Raw genomic sequence first — 8479 nt, 5'->3', positions numbered from 1 at the left:
GCCAGTGCAGGAGGTGCAAAAGATGCGGGTTCAATCCCTGGGTTGGGAAGATCCCCTGGCAACCCACTTCAGTATTCTTGCCTGGAAAACTCCATGGACAGAGGATCCTGGTGGGCTACAGTCCATAGGGTTGCTAAGAGTTGGACAAGACTGAGTGACTAAGCATGGTGTTGAGAGGTGGCCACAGAGATTTGTCCAAGGAAAGTATACCCTAACCTGCCCATGAATGTTCATGAATCTCTCTGGCTAGCAGAGTAGCTGCTGCAGGAATCATTGTGATGTATTTCAGAAAGTTTTTCTTCTATGGCTCTATGTAACAGTGACTAAGAGCCATGCTTGACAGTATTTATTTATTTTTATTGAAGTATATTTACAGTTATTATAAAATATTGACTGTATTCCTTGCATTGTACAATTATTGCTGTGGCTTATTTTATACCTAATAGTTTGTACCTCTTACTCTCCTGCCCCTATATTGGCCCTCCCCACTTCCTTCTTCCCGCCGATGTTAGTTCTTAGTTGCTCAGTCATGTCTGAGTCCTTGCAACCCCATGGACTGTAGCCCGCCAGGCTCCCCACTGGTAACCACTAGTTTATTCTCTGTATCTGGAGTCTGCTTGTTTTTTGTTATATTCACCAGTCTGTTGTCCATACATTACAGTCTTTAAGAGCCTGTGCCCAGACCTGCATTTCCCTACACCATGGTGGGTGTGTAGGCAGGTAGACGCATGCCCCTGGGAGATCCCAAGACCTCCTCCCACTCAGGCTGATGGGGTAACCAGTGATTAGGAACCCCCCGGGAGATCATCTGAAAGCTAGTATGTGGGGATACACTATCTCGCTGTCCAGTCTGAAGTACGTCCTCTGTATTTTTCTCTCTCTTGTCACACAGACAACTAACATAGGATCTAAAAACCAACATTAAAGGCCAAGCTACCGAATCTCCTCGGAAGGTTCTACCTTGTGTCGTGGCCGTCAACACAGCGGGAAATGCAATTTGCTGCTCATCTTAGAGATTTCCTTTCACACTCTGGGTGTGAGCATAAAGGGATTTCTCTTTACACTGGTTTCATCCTTGTCTGATCCTCTTTCCAAAGGCACCACATTTCTCTAGAGAGTGTCCCAAATGCCGTCTGTCTACGAAGCTCTTCACAAACATTAATAGACAAATGGTTAGTTTATATAAAGCACACATGTATTGCTCTGACATAAGCAGCGAGGAGCCCACAGTTTACATTTTTTGTCTTTCTTTTAAAAAGGAATGAGAAATCATATTCCAGATGATCCAACCTTTTAAGCCAGGGAGGGAACGAGTGAAGAAGGAACCAAGACTTAAAAGAGATTTAAATTTGAACCCTTTGTGAGCCCAGTGCAAATTGACATATGAGCGCCTGTTGTTCTTTAGATGGGAAAGTAGATCTTGAATTTACTTTCCCACCTTCAGCTCTCCACTTCTCTGCCCTGAGCAGATCCCCAGCACTGAGGTTATTAATGAGCACCTATTTTAAAAACAGACTGATACTGTCTCCCACTAATAACAATTGTAATCGCAATAAAGCAGTTTTTGCATGAAGCCCCGACAAAACAGCATACCTGAGTTTTCAGTGTTCATGTATTCAGAATTTTTTACAATTAAAGTCATGTAGAATATAAACTTGTATTTCTCATACATATGTTCACATCTTATACAATTAATGTCTTGACAATACCAGCTACTGACTTATTTAAATTACTTGGCATTTAAGGTGCTTTTTTGTGGTGCAATCATGGTGTTTGAATACCAGCTCTAACACAGTGTGCAGTAGAGACTCAACTACACAGTGTATGGTGTGGAAGGGGTGTCGATATCAACCGACTGTGGATATTTCCTCTGTCTCATATAGCTGTGTGCTCTCGAGACAGTTACACAACCTCTTTGCACATCCATTTTCTCACCTTCAAAGAGAGCAAATAATAGCAGCAACTTCACAGGATTGTTATAAAGATTAAATTAGATGTAAAGCCTAGGGTTTGGTACACGTTAAGCAATTAATAAAATCAACTTTAAGATATACATACACACTTTATATCACTGAAAGTAAATCCATATATGTATATATATATATATATTGTGTGTGTGTGTGTGTGTGTGTGTGTGTTGGGTATGCGTAAACAGTGGTTTGGTGGGATGAGATTATGGGAATTTTCATTGTATTTTCTCTATTTCCCAAGTTTTGTTGGATGAATTAATATTTTTGTAATGTTATCAGCTCTTTTAAAAAATGTAATGAGGCAGAACAAGTTACTTATTAGGACAGTTATAGCAAGAGCAAAATCAGATGTAGATGTCCACGCCTTAAAAAAAGATAAAGCCGTAAAATATAGCTCCTGCTGCTGCTGCTGCTAAGTCGCTTCAGTCGTGTCCGACTCTGTGCGACCCCATAGACGGCAGCCCACCAGGCTCCCCCGTCCTTGGGATTCTCCAGGCAAAAACACTGGAATGGGCTGCCATTTCCTTCTCCAATGCATGAAAGTGAAAAGTGAAAGTGAAGTCGCTCAGTCGTGTCCAACTCTTAGCAACCCCATGGACTGCAGCCCACCAGGCTCCTCCATCCATGGGGTTTTCCAGGCAAGAGTACTGGAGTGGGGTGCCATTGCCTTCTCCAAAAATATAGCTCCTAGTAAACAGCAAATGTCTCAAAGGATCAAAGGCTGTAAGTGAGTTAAATTGAGCCAAAAGTAAAAAAAAAAGGAACGGGGCAGTGAAAGACAACGGGGGTAAAGCCAAGAGACCTTCAGTTTAATAAGCACCTTCTGCAGATCTTCTCCAAGGTGCCGACATTTAAAATTTGCAGTAGGATGAGCTTTTGGGGGAGAAGTGTCCCCCCCAAAAAAAGATTTGGAAAATGAAGACCCACAGCAGTTCAAATACTAAGGGAAAGCAGGAAATCAATGACTGATGAAAATCGCCTCCAATTTTTTCTAAGAGTGAGGTCACATCAGAGAGGTCAAAACAAATGGAAACTTTTCAGACTGAACAAGAGTCACTGAGTCTACACACAAGGATGGGATCTTCATATCCATCAGGTTCTGTTATATTCTGGCACTGGGGATGTGAATTTTTGCCGAGTGATACATTTCTGTCTCTGTCTGTCTTGTTTCAGTCTCATGTCTCTGCCAGTAGACCCCGGCTGGCAGAGCTTCAGCCTGTCTTGTTATGTGTTCAGGTATCTTCTGGTCTCTTTTTCTCAAGTTTTGTCACTGCAGTGAAAACATCCTGAGGATTGTAAGTTTGGGTTAAAGTGATTCTTACGACGCAGACAGAAGAGAGCCAGAAGGGTTTGCTTTTTTGCTCTGCCCCTCTGTGGGGTATTTATACTCTTCACTGGTTTTACCAAAAATAGAAGTTGCTGTGCCATTTACTGAAACAGGACTGCTTCTTTTCATTTCTTTTTCTCCTTTCCATTTCTTCTCCTTTCCTTCCTCCCTCTTTCCCCCTTCCCTCTCTTCCTTCCTCTCTTTCTTCTTTTCCCCCTGCAAGTACTCATCGAGCTTTATCAACCACCTACTATGTGGCATCCATTGCATTACGCACTGTGAAATTAAGAGTCAAAGACATGACTTATGCTGATATTATAGTTTTGTTGTCTTGTTTTAGCTACCAGTTGAACTCTAGTATGCATGCAGATACCATTGTTTATTATGTGTTTGTTATGAGCCTGGCACTTTCACGGAGCGTATGTTACTTAGTTCCATCACCCACCTAGAGGTTGGTATTATTACCATTCCTATAATCCTGATGATTGAATTCAGGCTTAGAAGGTTTAAATATCTAACCCAGGGGCACTTGGTTCCTATGCTGCATCAGAAAAATGAATTTCTGACTCCCAGTTCAGTGTTTTCCACCATGTCCACATATCTACTGGGAAGGACTTTCATGCTTTGGTCCATATTTTTTGCTTTCGCCTTTTATGTACTGCACTGTACATGTAAGGTGAACAATAAATACTTGTATAGAATTAAGTCCAAACTGTATTAAAATTTGCATGATTCAGCCTTTCATTTGGCAGCATTGTTCAGAATTTTCACATGAACATGCATTTTTGAATATACAGAAAACCAGTCAACAATTTACTGCTTATGTGTGAAGAACAAGGTAACTAGGCAGGAGTTGACTCTCAGACAGATCTGCAGACAGACAGACACCAGTAAGGGCTTGGATGTGTTCTGAAAGCCTGCCTATCTTGATTAGAGCTGGTTACAGAGGACACTTAGAAAGGAAGAGTCTTCAGGGCCCATATGAGGATCAAAATCACTCTTGAAATCATGATAGAAAGATCAAATCCTTTTTTTTTTTTAATTTTGAGAAATTTGAAAAAATAACCAAAATACGAAGAGAATAGTCTAACAGATATCCATGTGCCCACACCCAGAGATGAAAACTGTCAACATTTTTTCACATTAATTTTAATATTTTTTTAAAAAGAAAACTTTCAACAGCATTATAAAGTTGAAATTTCTTTTGTCTTTGAACCCCCAGTTCAACTCCCTCCCCCACTCTATTCTGGTGGGCACCATCAAGGGTCTGGTTTCCAAGTCACTATTTATATATTTACATGAACACATATGTTTCCATAAACAATTTATACTATTGTTTTATATGTTTATTATAAAATATACATAATGGTGTCATACTGCTTGTATCATTTTACAACTTGCTTTTTTTCAAACATCCCTAGGTTTTTGAGCTGTTGTGTTGAAATAGAAAAATCTAGAACATTCTTTTTAGTAACTGTAAAGCATTTTGTTGTATGGATAAAATAATTTATTATGCCTTCTCCTACTCTTGTTAATAGGCACTAAGATTGTTATAAACAAACCACAATAGAAGTACTCATATAAGTTTCTATTCCTCATACATGCGCTCAAGTTCTTCTAAGGTGTCTGCCTAGAAGTAGAATGGCAGGGTGGTACACTAGGTCTGTGCTTTCCTGGTGGTTCAGATGGTAAAGAATCCACTTGCACGTGGGAGATCTGGGTTTGATCCCTGGGTTAGGAAGATCCCTGGAGGAGGGAACAGCTACCCATTCCAGTACTCTTGCCTGGATAATCCCCATGGACAGAGGAGCCTGGTGGGCTATAGTCCTTTAGGTTGCAAAGAGTCAGACATGACTGAGCAACTAAGCACAGCACAGCATACTGGGTGCCTGTTTAATTTTATCACATTTTGACAAATTATTCTCTGAGATGGTTGTACCAATTTACAGTCTCATTGGCAATACATTTAATTACCAAGGGCACCTTCTTATTTCTGTTTGCATTTCACAATTTACTAGTATAATCTGCATCTTTTCATGTTTATTGGCTGTTCAGTTTCCTTCTTTTGTGAAATGCCTGGTCATGTGCTTTGCCAACTCATATTGAGCTATTTGTGGAATTTTTTTCTTGTTACTTTATAAAAAGAATCTATTCTGAATGTAAATTATTTAACTGTTATTTGACCATTGCAAATATTTTTCTCTGTAATCATTGTCAGAATTACTATCACATTTTTTTAAGGAGGAACACATAAGGTCAACATGACTCTGTAGCTCAGTTAGTAAAGAATCTGCCTGCAGTGCAGGAGACCCAGGTTCGATCCCTGGGTTAGGAAGATCCCCTGGAGAAGGAAATGGCAACCCACTCCAGTATTCTTGCCTGGAAAATCCCATGGACAGAGGAGCCTAGCTGGCTACAGTCCATGGGATATAAGAGTCAGACACAACTTAGTGACTGTACCATCACCACATAAGGTCAGTTCCAAATGGACAAAGGGCTTTATTCTTTTTTAAGCCAATGCAAGATGGCATACACGGTCTCTGAAATTAAGGAAACAGACATAAATAGCTTTAGCAGACCTAAGCAAAAACTTCCATGCAAAGGCCTTCAAATTTCTTCTCCAGATTGGGAGAGTAGCCTCCTCTTAGCATCTTGTGAGTTAGATGGAGAGAAACACGTTTTATAGATAGGTGAGCAAAACAAGAGAAATGGACTTTCCTTTTATAAACCAGTAGCTGAGCAGCACTGTCACTTCTCTCATAACAGCCTCAAATTAATTTGAGAGTGATTTCTGTAAGTGAAATTTATCATTTAGTGATTATTGTTTAGGCATCTCAGATTTCAAATTTTAAGTTTGCCTACATGGAGTCATTCTTCTTCTTCCCTCTCTTAGTAAGAGCAGGTTTCAATTATGTAATTATGGTTAAAGAGGTCTGAAGAATTTTTACTCTTATGCCTTCATCTAGATTGGATAATGGTTTGCAATGACTGGTTGAGAGCTGTGGAAACACAAATGTGAGGCAGAAAGCTTAACTTTCTATATAAATATTTACAAACAGAGTAGACTATAAACTCTGCAAGGGGAGGGCCTATGATGGATATATCCTCAGGATTGGTTCAGCTGATAATCATACCAAGTGGGCATATGATGAATATTCCCAATCCACAGCTACTTATTGAACCCCAAGTCTGTGTTAGACGCTCTGTATTCTACGTACTTCATGGAATCAAAGTGACAAAGACTGACAAAGTGCCCACTCTCATGAAGCTTACATTCTAGTGGGAGGGAGAGAAAATGGCAAAGAAGAAAAATGATGCAGTGAAATGAGGCAAAGAGCTGTGGGGTAGCGGGGTGGGGTGGGGGTGTTTCTACTGTAGGGAGTGTGATCTGAGAAGCCTCCTGAGGAGGAATCCTAGCAATTAACAACATTTACTAGATAGAGATAGTGATGGAGATAGATTGAGATATACAAAACCAGAGTGTTGGGGCTCTAAAACAATTACTTCCAATGTAGGAGGTAAACTCTGTCCCTGTAGTTTTATTTGGATCAATTTATATGAGTCTTGAAAAAAAAAAAAAAAACAACCCATGACTAAAGCGCTGATTTTAGATTAGAAGGAGTTTATGAATCTGTAAAATATGCTTCCTTTTCTTTGGTGGAATAGTTTACACACGCAGAGAGCAGCTGGCTCCTACAGCTTGGTGGGCTTTGGCTGGGCTGTTAATTGCCTAAATATTTTGTATATTTCTGTGTATCTCTCCTGCAGTCCACTTGACCAAGATAAGTCTTTGAGCCCTGTTGAATGTTTGAATCTTGCAGGCAACTAGAAACTATGGGTCAAACTATGGCTTTTTTTTTTTTAAACAAAAAATTACTGAAAACATTTAAAGTGCAGCACTGAGTTCATGGGTAGAAACTGCCGTCTGCACAAACAAAACATGCAGATTGATGAAGATTCTCTAGATAGTGATTTAATGCAGACTTCCTTCTTGTTTCATTTATTTTGAAAAATCGATTTCAAGTTCCTAACATCATCTAGAAGGAGTTCAATACTTCTTGCCCTCTCCCCCTAATGCCTGCCTAGACAGAAAAAAAAATCCAGGCTGTTTGGGGGTTTGTTTTGTTTTCTTAAGCTAAGTACTTAAATCACGAATGTTTCACAAGTACCTTTTGATGGGTTTCATTGTTTTGTTTATTTTGCTGTAGTCAGTACAAACACCTTCAGATTTCCTTCTGTAACAAATGTTTTTCAACGTCATCATCTGACCTCGCTGTTGGAGCCGGTCTGCAAACCTTGCAACCGGGTCGATTTTTGCACGGGCTTCTAACGTCGACACACAAAAGTTTACGGCCTCTTTGAGGAACCGATTTCCAAGCTAAGAGAACAAATCAAAGTGTTCGCTCATCTTTAAAAAAAAATTTCTGCGCTTGATATGTTCGCCACTTTTCATCGGGTTCTCAGTAATGAATACAGAATGTGACATCGGTTTTACACATACGTAGGTTTTTGTCTTCCATTTCTAGAGAGTTATTTCCTCGTCTGACGTTTTATTTTCTTGATTTATTCATCTTCAACTTGCTACCGAAAACCTCTTCTCTCCTAGCGACTGTTCTCTCCCTTTTAAAAGTAATCTGCATGGAAACCTTGACTTTGCATTTTAGATTTTTAGGGTCCTTTTCGGTTATTCTGCCCCCCGTTACTCCCTCTGTACACTCACAGCCGAGGCCGCCGGCATCTGAGCTGAAAGCGCCCGTGGCGGGCTAGGAGAGAAGGGTGTTATGTTGGCGACAGGCTCCTGCTGGCGGCCAGCGAGCCCGCCGAGGTTAACGGGGGCGCCGGGGTCAGCGCCCTCGAAGTTGGGGGCCTCGGGCGGAGCCGCACCAGAGCCGCGGCGACCGCTCAACCCGAGCTCCCGGCAGTCCCGCTGCCTCCACCGGAAAAGAATCGCCTCATCTGTCGCGATCCCACGGAGATCTTGCTCTTCCCTGTGCAGTCTCCGCGAACGAGCGCGTCGCGGGGCCGACGAGAGGAAAAGCCCAGGCCTGGGGCGGAGGAGGAATGAGGGGCCGAGAGCCGGGGGGATTTCCTCCCGCGCTTCCCCCTCCAACGGGAGCGGAAAATGTGATTTGCTGTGCATTCCAGGCGCAGTTCCCTGGGGTGACCTCTCCCAGCCGGTCCG

The sequence above is a fragment of the Bison bison genome, unplaced genomic scaffold, assembly GCF_000754665.1.
Source record: "Bison bison bison isolate TAMUID 2011002044 unplaced genomic scaffold, Bison_UMD1.0 scf7180017864197, whole genome shotgun sequence".
NCBI classification, from domain to species: Eukaryota; Metazoa; Chordata; class Mammalia; order Artiodactyla; family Bovidae; genus Bison; species Bison bison.
This window is presented reverse-complemented; position numbering follows the sequence as displayed.